This window comes from Penaeus monodon, unplaced genomic scaffold (assembly GCF_015228065.2).
Source record: "Penaeus monodon isolate SGIC_2016 unplaced genomic scaffold, NSTDA_Pmon_1 PmonScaffold_426, whole genome shotgun sequence".
Lineage (NCBI taxonomy): Eukaryota > Metazoa > Arthropoda > Malacostraca > Decapoda > Penaeidae > Penaeus > Penaeus monodon.
Window position 1 is genome coordinate 1 of NW_023659066.1, and position 12,500 is coordinate 12,500.

General features: G+C 32.6%; 2 pseudogenes; one reads left to right on the plus strand and one right to left on the minus strand.

The window, feature by feature from the left end:
• The first annotated feature begins 6,394 nt into the window (after positions 1 to 6,394).
• On the plus strand, positions 6,395 to 9,301 carry LOC119570880 (annotated as a pseudogene).
• Positions 9,302 to 10,724: 1,423 nt separating this feature from the next.
• LOC119570879 overlaps positions 10,725 to 12,500 on the minus strand; it is a 7,796-nt pseudogene continuing 6,020 nt past the window's right edge.

Consider the following 12,500-nt stretch of genomic DNA (forward strand, 5'->3'; position numbering starts at 1 on the left):
TGATAAGGGCATTTTTTTTTTCCTGTAAATGTATACCAAAAAAATTACATTTCCCAAATTTTTTTTGCAAAAGGGAAATCCATAGATGGAAAGCATCAAATTTTTCTGAAATTTTCCCCCATTACAGACAGTCCCCCTTTGGTCCCATACAGCTAGTGAAAACGGGAAACTATAAAAAGAAAACACTAAAACCACACAAACAGAAAAATGTTAAAAAGCACTCTTTTTGGTCAACGGGTTTAAAGTAGGGGATGAAAAAAGGGTTTAAATTTTGACATGTGTTTTTAGTTGTGGTTGATTGGGCGTGGTGAGGATTTGGGAAGGGTTTACATAGTGGTGAAATTTCCCTGGGTTGAGAAATTACATGCGTAAAGGGGCGTGGGGTACCTTTTCCTTTCAAAATTTGTGATGGAAATTACACTATTAAACCCCGGGGGGAAAAAAGAAAGTTTTTAAAAACCATTTGTTTAACCCATTAATACTAAAAAACCTCCATGAATGGTACGGAAATATCCAGAATTTAAAAAGGAAACGGCAGGAAATGACTGAAAATATTATGCAACCCTGATATGACATGCTTTTGGGCAATATCCAACTGCGGCTTTTAAATCCGCTTAGCAAATTTCTTTTTAAGCATTTTCTAAAATTAAAAAAACGCGTAATTCTTGAGAATTTTCCCCAAAAATTCCCCTTCGAATCCGGACTTTTTACCAAAATTTCCCCGTTGTGGGCTTGCTAAGTTTTGAGGGCGGGAAACCCTTATACGAAAGCAAAGTTCTAGTTATTTGTGGGTTTTTAAATATATATAATATATTAATTTATATATTAAAATATATTTTATATATATATAAAATTTTTTAAAAAATAAATTTTTTTAAATTTAAAATTTGATATATATATTTTAAAATTTTATATATAGGTTGGTGTGTGTGTTTTGGGGGTGTTTTTTTTGTGTGTGGGTGTGTGGGGTGTTTAAATGTTTTATATATATTAAAATAATATATATGATATATATAATTTTATATATAGTTTTATAAAATAATATATAAAATATATATATTTTATTAATACATATTTGTATACAAAATATATAATATATTACATATATGTGTATACAACATAAAATATAATTTTATATACATAACATATATAACATATATGTCGTTAGTTATATATAATAATATATATATATATATATATATATATTTTATTATTAAACAACACCCAAAACCCCACACCGCGCACACACCCCACACCCACCCCACACAACACACAACACCCACACCACACACACACACACACACAACACACACACACACACACACACACCAAAACAACACACACACAAACAATATATAATTATAATAATATATATAATATATATAATATTTATATATATATATAATAATATAAATAAACTTTTTGGTTGTTTATAGTTCTACTATATGTGTGTTGTGGTTGTGTTTTATAAAATAATGTAAATATACATAATAATTATATAAATATATATTTAAAATATATTTATATTTTATTTAAAATTATAAATATAAGTAATAACAGATATAAAATTTTAAAAATATATATAAAATATCATATATATTTTATTAATATATATATTTTTATGTATGTATGTATGCCCATTGTAGTGGTAGTTTTATGTAGCTGCTGGTATGTTTTATCAACACACACACCCCACTATATATTATATATAATTAAAATATATATAATAATTATATTATTAATAAATATATAATATATATTATATATATTTAATAATTATTCTAGTATTATATTACATAATAATAAAATTATTATATTATATATATATATTATATTAAATATATATATATATTATTGTGGTGTGTTTATATATATATAATATATATATAATATATATATATATTATATATTAAAATATTATATGTATATATAATAATAATTATATATAATATATTATTTTATTGGGGTGTGTGTGGGTGTTGTGTGTGTGTGTGGTGTGTGTGTGGTGTGTGTGTGTGTGTGGTGTGTGTGTGTGTGGGTGTGTGTGATATAATATATAATATATATATATATATAATATATAATTATATATATATATATATATATATATTATATAATTACTGACATATATATAATATATATATTATAAATATAATATATTTAATATATAATATATATATTAATTACACATATAAAGAATAAAGCACACACCGCACACACACAAGGAGAGAGGAGAGGGGAGAGAGAGAGAGAGAGAGAGAGAGAGAGAGAGAGAGAGAGAGAGAGAGAGAGAGAGAGAGAGAGAGAGAGAGGAAGAAAAGAGAGGAGAGAGAGAGAGAGGGAGAGAGAGAGAGAGGAGAGGAGGAGAGAGAGAGAGAGAGAGAAAAGAGAGGAGAGAGAGAGAGAGAGGAGAGAGAGAGAGATTAATATTGAAAGTTCTCGATCATTGATTTTCAATTTTAAAGATTTACTTCAATACAGGGAAGTATAAAAATGACCTTGTTTTTAATAATTTTTGTTCCACATTTGTTCAAAGTTCATAAATTTTTTGTTTAATGTAGATGTATTATCGTTGAACTCTAAAAGACTGTCATATCTTCAAGATAATCATTCTTTTTTTTTATCAAAATATTTGCCTTTTTTCGGTAAAAGTATAAAGGAAGTGCGTGTATTTTTAAATGGGCTGAAGAATTTTGGCGTCCGCCGTAGACTTCCAGCTGGTATACTCGGTGAAGAAAATAAGTACCTTCTCCCATATTAACTTCCCCTTTTTTTTACAGATCTATAGGTTATTCATTTTTTTTTTTTCCCGTGTATAACCGAATTAACGGAAGTAAAAGAAGCCGTGTCCAATCGAAACTAAAAATAAATGGGCAGGAATCCGAACACCCTGTGGACCACTTGTAAACAACTCTTCTCGGGAGGCCACAGACGAAAGCAATGCTCCCCGGGGACCCTTACTTAAACACGGTCTCGTCGCTTTAATTGCAGGGGACATGGGTGTTAAGGTGAATTTAGAAGAGGCCAAGAATTAAATTATCTGTGCCGGAATCATGCCTCAGGAAAATGGAAGGAGAGTTGACAGTGCTGGTCCATCCCATGCACTCCAGCAACCATCAAAAAAGGTGTATTAGAAGAACTCAAGGCCTGATAAAGCGGTTTTTCAAAAGAGTAAGTCATCATAAGTCGTGCTTATTGTGATACAAGGTGTTGGATGCTCACCACTCATCTATTTGTACCGAGAGCGGGCGCACCCCCCAGAAAGAAATCGCAAAACTAGTGTTTCATGCAAACCCAAAGCTAAAATCTCGTACCATTTATTCATTCTGTAGACAGGCAAAAAAACCCTCCTGTACCCTCCTTGGTAATTTTTTACAGTACCCGATGCACTCACCACAGACTAAGTCCCAAACGACAAGTCACAGAATTAATTAAACAATCTAAGTTGCCATGACAGGGCATATCCTTTTGGGCACTACCCCGGGGAGGGTTAATGATGAACTTTACCGCCAAACCCCCTGGGAAACATTGTCTTCACCTTAGTATGCACAGCAAGCTAAAGCCGAAACCCAGAACACTGAGTGGAATTAAAGGGTGTGAGCGTGATTTCCATGCTCATTTCTTTATTTGTGGCATTAAATTTTTTGTTTCTATAAATTATTGTTTGTACTGACAATTGTAACTTTTGTCCTCTTCAAGAATTTCATCTTCAGTTTACCCCACTTTAGTGTGTTCATTCCTAAAGATTAACCCCTTGCCGACGGTGGCATGTACGCACATGCCATGGGCATGGCGGACCCTCTGCCCGGGGGCACGTACGCACATGCCTTTGAGTATGTATGGACGTGCCATGAGTTTTTTTTTTTTTTTTTTAATCAAAGGCAAAAGATTATTTTCTGCCAGTGAAAGTGTTTATTAAGACGGTTTTTAAAACTCTCATTTTACCATGCAACAAAAAAAAAATGCAATAACCAACAATTTCAACTCCATGATGCCACAAAAATGCCTTTTTTTACTCGGACTATAGACCGAATAATGATCAAATTTTGGAGTCTATATAACAACAAAAATCCCTTCAGTCTCGATTTATCAGGAAGTTGGGGAAGTAGAGACTAAAAAATGATGAAAACTGAAAAAAACAACATATCTCGTAGTTTACGAAGAAACGGCATGGATGCTGGTATTTGGCCATGAGTGGTCGACATGATCGGGCGACGATATAAGCCCCCGGCAGCGAGGCCCGGGCACTGAATAATACCCGTTGGGAAAGGGTTAACCCCTCCCCTTTGTTAGTACTTTGTGCCAACTGCAAACAATTTTGTATAGAAAATGGAACACCAAGAGCTCTGGCTGTACAAGGGGGTTTGGGCTGAGTGATGATATGCAGCATATATTTTCATCATTTGCAGTACATACAGCAGCTCTACCATGTTGTTTTTTTTCTCTATTTCTTATGTTCAGAAGATGGCAATGTCAATTTTCCCCTATCTCTGGCTCGCTCTCGTAACATAACTCATCACACATCGGCACAACTACACATTGTTCACTGTACTTTATTTTATTAACTTACTTTACCATGCATTATGTATTTACTGACTCATTAGGATGCCCTGCTCAGCAATATGACAGTCACTAATCTGTTACCCCAAAGCTGGTAAACCGTCCTGCCAGGGTAATGTTTTATGAATATTTGTGTAATATGAATCATATGTAATTCTCATATAATTAACCTTAGATATTATAACTCTAGTGTGGTGGACTGCATTCCAGGAACAATTTTGGTTTGCTGTTTACCCACTAACACTGTTTTCATTTGCTCGTTTGCATTCCGGGCTTTTGTAAAAAGTATTGTTTTTTTAATGTGGCACACTGAAAATTAGAAATTTATTCCAAAAAATTTAAACGTTGAAAAACATTTTCACCATGTTACTTTTTTTTTGTTATAAAAGAGTGGAAAAAGGAAGGAGAGGGTTAAACCCGGGTTCCTCCGGTGAGGATAGGAGTCATAGTGACCCGCTGGTTGGCGGGTTTAGTTGTAGCGCAGCCCCAGCCGAGGGTGGAGGGGGGCATTCGGAACGTAGCGGATCCTGCGCCCATGTCTGGCCACTGCCAGATATACCAGATTTTAAATTTTTCCAGGGTTTTCGAAAACCCGGGGAATAATGGGTTGATGTAGAAAATGTTTTTTGAAAAAAGAAATTGTCAAATAAAAGGCATGATGTAAACGAGAAAGTGCCTTAGTGCTCCACAATTCTATAAAAAAACAACCGAAACTGACATAAAGTGGCCTATTCAAAATATTAAAGAAAAAAAAAAGTAGATTTCTTCATAATCTGCTCTTAGTTCCTTTTAAATTGGGGGAGATTGAAAAACTTGAAAAAAAAGGGAAAAGCAAAAGGCGATAGTGATGTAACACAAATTTAGCACATTTTTTTACATTTTAAGTGTAATAAAATAAAAAATTAGTCACTTAAACATCCCTGTCTGTAAAATTTTTTACTAAAGCTTTTAACCCTTTTCCAAACTGGTGGCATGTATTACATGCCAGGGCATGTTGGAAATTTCTGGGGGGCAGGGGTTATACTGCCAAGGTGCGCCGCCTGTTTCCAGGGGCATGATAATCTTTGCTGTGTACCTATGGTGCCAAATATCACCCAGTAGTGGACCCCCGGGCACTACGAATACAAATTTATCATTTTCGTATGGGGAACCCACCCAGCGGCAGGGTTTAATACTCGAAAAATAAAAGAAACCTTAGAATCAATAGTTTTAGCAAATACAAAAAGGCTAAAATAAGAACGCTGTGAGAGGAGCTTAATGTGTACGAATTCTTAGTAAGTATTTTGTATCTCTCTTTCTCTACCAGCTGGCAGGGAAGAAAAGACACTAAAAAGCTGTTAAACCCGTTGGCTGTAGGTACATATAATGTCCATTGTATTTTTTGTGAATTTTATTGCACACAGATAAATGTAGGAGTCAAGGAGTCAACTAGTACCTTACTTGATTTCCCAATACCTTGATTTTTTCCCCTCTTTCTTTCCATTGCTATTGATATCAATAGTTTTTATTATTATTGATATTATAATTATTACAATTAAAATACTGACAGCAATATAAAACAAAGAATCTAGAAAAATCAAGGAAAAGGGGAAGCAAGTGAAGGGATGTATAGTAATTGACTTTGAAGACTGTCATTACACACACTACTGCACTGCTCATTACTGACCTGTTTTCTATCTGTAAGTCATTGTTACACTTAAGGACTAGATTTGTTTCTTTATATCTATTAACAATACCTTCATTCATCTATGTGGGTTTGCATGTGTGGATGTTGCAAAGGAAATATTTTCTTTACTGGTTTGTCTGTTTTCATTTCAGATTACAAGGGATACCCATGGCTTATGAGAAGATACAGTTGGTTTCATGCAATGGATGGTGTTTGATACAAATCCTTTCAATCATGTAGTAGTTCGAGCTATGTTCTATGTCTTTACTCCACAAATTGGCAGCATATTAGAAGGTTAGTTACATGCTTGAATTGTATTCATATGAAATATTTAAACAGAATGTCAGTCATGAAATATGTATAACCCCCCAAGTCATTTGGTAAAAGATAATATTACCATTTATGATGTCAAGAATCTGCTTTTTTTTTAAATGTATCTTTTTATTAATTTTCAGCCACTGTGAAAAAAAAATCGATAAATCACGTGGGTTGCCTTGTTCATGGAATGTTCAATGTGTCAGTTCCCAGACCACAGGATGAGGTAGTGGAGAATTGGTGTGGTACATATGTACAGGAAGGAGATGTTGTAAAAATTACCATTACAGATCTAAATATAACCACTTACATTCCCTACATCAAAGGTGAATTGGATCCAGACAGGTTAGTTTGTTTTTTAATTTTCATGAGTATAATATAACATAAATGTTTTTATCATGATGTATGAATATGAAAAAGAGAAGCTATTATATTATTATATCTGAAATATTCATTTGGAATCAACTAAATTTAAATCTTGAAATAACTGAATCCTGTGCTAGCTGCCATATTGTTAAAAGTCTGAAAGGATCCTAAACTCAAACTTTAAGTGTTACCCTTACTAAAGTAATTTGGAACTTTGGATATTCTGAAACTACCTTATCTTTCCCTTTACAAAAATTGGCATTGCTGGCAAAATTCATCCCCAAAATTTATTAAATAGAAATTTTGGGGAACTTTCAATTTAATTTTTATAAAGTTTAGTTTCCGTTATCATTTGAAAGTAAATTGTAAGCAAAATTGAAAACAAAAAAAAAAAAAATTTTAAAAATTTAAGCATTTAATTAAAAGGGAAAATGTAAAGGGGAAAAGAAAAATGAAAAAAAGGGGAAAAGCATGATCCAGAACTTTGGGAAAAAAAAAAATTAGGAAATGTTTTTTAAAAATTATTTTTAAAAAAAAATTTGGTTTTTTTTTAAATTAGCTGGTCCAGAGGGTAGTTGCCAATTGTTAAAGAAGGGGAAAAATGAGAAAAGTCGATAAGAACAACACATACTTTGGCTAAAATCCTCACTTTTGCCCGTTTTTGAAAGGCTTTAGGAAATAGGAATGGTGTTCTAAAACCCTCAAAAGCATAAGGGTTTTTAACAGTAGAAAGGTTTCTAACTGTTGTGTCCTATAATACAGACATATCTAGCGCATGTAATTTGGAAAAAGAAAGTATTGACATTGCCTCTTTATTTTGAAGTAAATTTACAAAACTAAAAGATAAAAAGTAGATAATATGTTCCTGAGATTACTTAAAATTTTACTGATATTTTATGTTTAGTTATTCAGAATATGTTTTCCAATATAATTACAGTTTATATTAGTGGTGTCCATACACTTTTTTTTTTTTTTTTTTTTTTTCCTTCTTTCTTTCGTTTAGTATATTATTTTTCTTTCACTTGTATTCACATAATGTTACTTCATGTCTTTTTTTTCCTCTTTAATTTTTATAGAGTCCAAGAGTTGGTAGATCCCAGACGTGAGGAGGAGGAGCAAAAGGCCCAAGATAACAAGAAATTACTTTTGATGATGTAGTGGAATTAGTAGTAATGATCATGAGGAATCTGTTGTGCACAAGTGAAGAAGAAAAACAAGAAAAACAAGAGCATAGTGACAGTGACGACCAGAATATACTGTATGGATGCTCGGAGGATAAAACTGGAGAAAAGATGGTACTGATGAATCGCAAAAAAAAGAAGAAAAGGAACCAGGAAGATGGAGAAGCTTCTAACATAGATTTAATAAATGTTGTAGAAAAGAAAAAGAAAAAGAAAAAGAAAAATCACCAAGAGAGTGATGATGAAGTCAACCCAGAAGAGAATGACATACTTGACTCCTTATTAAATGAGAGCATTCAATAGTAACTCTAATGACACACACCAAAAAAAAAAAGAAGAAAAGAGACAAATCAGAGGAGGAAGAAGCCACCAAACATTAATTGATTCTGAAACTAAAGAAACAAAAAAGAGAAAGAAAAAAGCACAAGAAGAGAATTGCATTGAGTGATATAGAAGGAGAAGTAAAGGATACAGAAGAGAATGATTTTACAGATGTACCTGGTAACGTTATTAAATGAGAGAATGATTAGCGATTGTAATACTACACCCAAAAGAAAGAAGAAACGGGAACTGGAACGAAGAGGTCAGTATCACTGTATTAAATTCTGATCCGAAGATAAGAGGAAAAGAAGAAACACAAGAAAAAAAGCATAGAGCAGTTGAACGAAGGGAAAGAATGAAGAAGTTAATTTAGACGAGATGCTGGATGATCTGAACGAAGGAAGTGTCTCCTTCTAAGCCTAGTGGCAAAACCCCTGATGCTATGAAGCCAACGAAGTCCAGGAAACGTAAAGCAGATGAAGATCTGGACAGTAGTAGAGGTAACAAAAGGAAGAAACTGTGAAGTCCAATTAAAGTAACTGGGGTTTGCATTATTTCTTGGATTGAGACTTTTAAAAAATATATTGTTAAGACTGACTGTATAGTCACCCAGTCTTTTTAAAGACATGTACAGAAATCAGTGTTAAAGGCACTTATCTATGTACTCTTTCAGACTCCATTTATTATACTACATGAATGAATGTACCATTTCTCACCTTTAGAAAAAATTATCATCTGTTCTTGGTGCTCAATTGTTGTACTGAAGTTGTATGAATAAAAATTTAATTGAGAAATAATTGAAAAATGGGGGACATGTAAATATGACTTTCATGAATTTTCATGACAATGCAGTGATTTTTTGTTGTTTATTAAATCAGGTTTACAAAGTCAACATTTGTTTCATTCAGCCATATCCTTCAGTCAACTTTCACTCACTCACTCTCACTCTCTCTCTCTCTCACTCTCACTCCACATCAGTCTTTCCCCACTCTCTCTCTTTCTTGCTCTTGCTCGCTCACCCTCCCTCCCTCTCTCTCTTCACTCTCTTCTCATTCTCTCTCTTTCTCGTTCTCTCTCTCCACTCTCACTAAAGCCTTATGTTGTTTCCTTCCTGTTTGTAAGGAATTGGGACATATACATCAATATCTTCTAACAAATCTTGTGCAGGAGCAGCCCCAAGGTTAAGAATACTTTATATTTTCTTGTATCCCCCTGCCTGCATTCCAGTCTTCCTACACTTCAACCCAAACCATTCAGCTGTTTTTTTTTTAATGACATTATTCCTTTTTTAATTTCTCAATAAATACGTCTGAGTTATTATTTGAATTTTCTGTTACACCATCTTTTATCATTAGTGCTAGACAAAGTAAATTAATTGAGGTCAGAATACATAACTCAATTTACACACAGTGAGAACAGGCTGAATGTGAGCAGTCCTTATCAAAAAAGGTTATTCCATAAAAGACTACTCTTTCAAGAACTTGGACATCACACAGTAAAATCAGAAAAATGTCATCAAAGAACATTGTTGTATCTTTGGTAATAAGGATGAAATAATACAAAATAATGATGTCATACAGTATTAAAGCATAAAATAGGTGTCTCTGATTATTCACAAAAAAAAATATATACATCAGAAGAAATTATTAGGGTGATGGAAATGGCACCTGATACATACAGTTCTCCATCCCTCAATTTCTCCGCCAAATATTATAAAGCTCTCGGAGAACTTTGGATGCTCTTTCATATTGGGGATGCGAGTAATGTCTCCTATCCATTAGGAGGCAATATACAACACTGGCTTTTGGTTGCATTTCTCCGTAACTTAAAAAAATTAATCTACACAGTTTTGAAATTTATATAGTTTGTAGACTAGGGATCTTATTTTGAAATCTATTAATTACTAAAATACTATGTTTACGATGACTGTCATGTAACTACAAATAAAATTCAGAAGGGAAAACATTATACCCTTACTGCAAATTGGATTAAATACGATAATAGTAATTCACTAACACATTTATAGAAACAACTATGATTATAGTAAAAAAATAATGACAGTGGAATGTACTACTGATAAATACTGATAAATAAAAGCAATAATAATGATTCATGATTTTATAGATATATTTGTTTGCCAGTGCTGAATAATGATGTGTAAATACTGATAACAAAATTAAGTTTTTCTTATTTGATGCTGGGCATTTATAAACATTTTATTTTCCATATAATTTTTAATTATAATTTTACATGGAAACAATGTCATATAAAACTTCTTTTAAGAAGGAGTTTAAAAATATCTACTTTTACCTTAGAATACTGTACTTGATTTTTGAGCTTCTACAGTTTCTCCCCCTACATTTTATAAGTTTTATATAACATTACATCACATCTGGTATTACCTTAGACATTTAGAGCACAGTTACAAAGGACTTTCCATCAAAAAGTAACAATTACATTCATTCACTGGAAATACTTCGTCTATATTGACAATTTCAGTTTAAAAACAAGCAGAAAGAGAATTCCTCTTTACAATGAACTGTGCCATCTACTTTTATCTACCAAGAACTTTTCTTTACAGCTTTCCATTCATCTTGTGATAAGGGCTTGAGGTTCGTTCCAACTGTGTTCTGCTTTGCCTCTAAGTCATTCAAGTGGTTCACTTTACTTCTCAGACCATTGCGAAGATTGTTGATTTCGGTATCCAACTGCTTTTGTTCTGCAATAAGAAGGAGTACTTTGTGAAATCAAGTATGGCTTATCTTTTCATTTAAAATTAAAACCTCCTTTTTTCCTTTTTCTCTTCTCTCTCTCTCTCCACCAAATTGCCTACTTATTCACTAAACATTTGTTCTTCTCTCCCCTCTCCCTGTCCCTGTCTCTTACCTTTAATGCATAACACTAATCATACTTACCTTTTTCAATGCAGTCTACAACAACTGTATTCGGAGCTTCAAAAACATATTCCCAACGCAAATCCAACTCTTGTTGCCTGTGGACTGACTGGCTAATTTGTTGGTCTTCAGTTGTCGCAGAGCTTCACGGTTAGTATTGCGTCGACGATCAAGTGTAACAATTTCCTGTCGGTCTGATATAACATCCTCTGCCGCAGCCTCTAACTTCTTCTAACTGTTGCTGGATACGTTCTGGAGACACTGCCATTATTCCTGCCAAAATGATACTAACATCACAACACATTGTCTACCTCGGTTACATTTAAAAATATCGAGAAATACTTTTTCTCTTTTTACTTTTTTACAGTGTTTTCCCACACTGAATGCTTTAAAATCACATAATTACCAAGAAGAGAATTACAAGGCCTTCAGGACCTCCTCTATCTATCCCGTTCCTTAAATTTTTTGTGAAAAAGTTGTAGTATTAAACTTAGTATTATAAAGTTGAAATTTTTTAGGATTGGCACCACAACCATCACAATGTTATTATTATTAATAACAGTAATAGTAAAATAATAATTATTAATAATAATAATTATATTATTATTATTATTATTATTATTATTATTATTATAATTATAAATTTTAATAATAATTATAATTAATAATTATTTAAATTTTAATAATAATAATAATAATAATAATAATAATAATAATAATAAAATAACCAAGGAATAGGGATTGAAATAGCTGGCTTCTTGATAACTAGCACTTGTAGAGCCAGTGTGTGAATAACACAATAAGCTAAAAATAAAAGTGAGGACAGGGCTCTTCTGGTTAAGCCAAGTTCATTTACTTCCCATAAAGATACAAACAATAATATCATATTTAAATCCGCTATTATATTTCTAAAATCTGGTAAATAAGTGTATAAGGTATTTCCTGATGGCATATGTAGCATACATAAAATTTTTCAGTTGGAATTTTGCAGAGTACCTTTAATAATCAGGTTCAATTCAGTGCTCTTCTTATGTCTATCTCTCTTCTTTTCTCTTTTCTTCTCTGCCGATTCTTTCTCTTCTACTATTTTTCTTTGCCTTTCAATCCTCTCCTTGCTAGGTGATATCTCTGAACTGCACTTGCATCACCAGGACCAAAATGTGTAACTCTTAGTGAGTTTTATCAACTGCTCCTAAT